This window comes from Grammomys surdaster, unplaced genomic scaffold, assembly GCF_004785775.1.
Source record: "Grammomys surdaster isolate TR1022 unplaced genomic scaffold, NIH_TR_1.0 172, whole genome shotgun sequence".
NCBI lineage: Eukaryota > Metazoa > Chordata > Mammalia > Rodentia > Muridae > Grammomys > Grammomys surdaster.
Genome location: NW_021604620.1, coordinates 462,555 through 463,377, shown reverse-complemented (window position 1 = coordinate 463,377; position 823 = coordinate 462,555). Strand labels below are relative to the sequence as shown.

General features: G+C 38.6%; 1 protein-coding gene across 2 annotated transcripts in view; it reads left to right on the top strand.

Moving 5' to 3' along the window:
• Window positions 1-823, top strand: part of Exosc7 (exosome component 7) — a 25,708-nt gene that overhangs the window by 824 nt on the left and 24,061 nt on the right. The window lies entirely within an intron of this gene.

Genomic DNA, 823 nt, shown 5'->3' with positions numbered 1-823 from the left:
GTGTGTGTGTGTGTGTGTGTGTGTGTGTGTGTGTGTGTGTGTGTGTGTGTGCCGGTTTTGCTTTTTGAGGAGGAGAGCATTGTATCCGAGGCTGGTGTGTAACTCATATCAGTCCTGCCTTGGCAGAAGGCATGCCTCATCACCACCTGGTTAAGAAGAATTTTTCAAAGCAGACTTGGTAGTCTATAGTATAATTGTTAATTAACCTGTTTTACTCATGGGGCGCTTAGATCTCTGGGTAGCTACAATGAATACCATGATCTGGGCTCAGTGTTGCTTTTGAACGTTCAAAAGAAGTGAAGAATATTTATCTGGTAACCATCATCTAGTCATCTAGTGTTCTGTAAGCCTTTTTCCTACGGTTGATCTTGTAGCCATCATAGTAAGGCAACCTGCTTCCATTTAAACTACATAATGCAAGCGAAGGCGTGTTCTTTTTTAAAATCATGTGCTATACTGTTATCTTCTTTACTTTGTATAGAGTAAGAAATGCCAAAGTTTAGGTTTTGTATAAACTTGAGTAATTAAAAATCCAAATCCACAACTCATTCGATTTTCAGTTCAAGGTTAGGTTTAGGAATAGTGGGGTGTATGCAGAATGGGTTGAATGGAAATGTTAAAGTAGCCAGTCCTGGGGGTGGGACTTCCCTTTTGGTTTTTAACTTTTCTGTCAGAAGTGTGGCTTTGTCCTGACCATTCCACGTCCCTAGCCTTCATGGTGACTAAATTTTTTTTTTTTCCAGAAGTGTGGAATCACTCATTCCATATCCCTAGTCTTTTTTTTTTTTTTTTTTTTTTTTTTTTTTGGTTTGGTTTGGTTTTT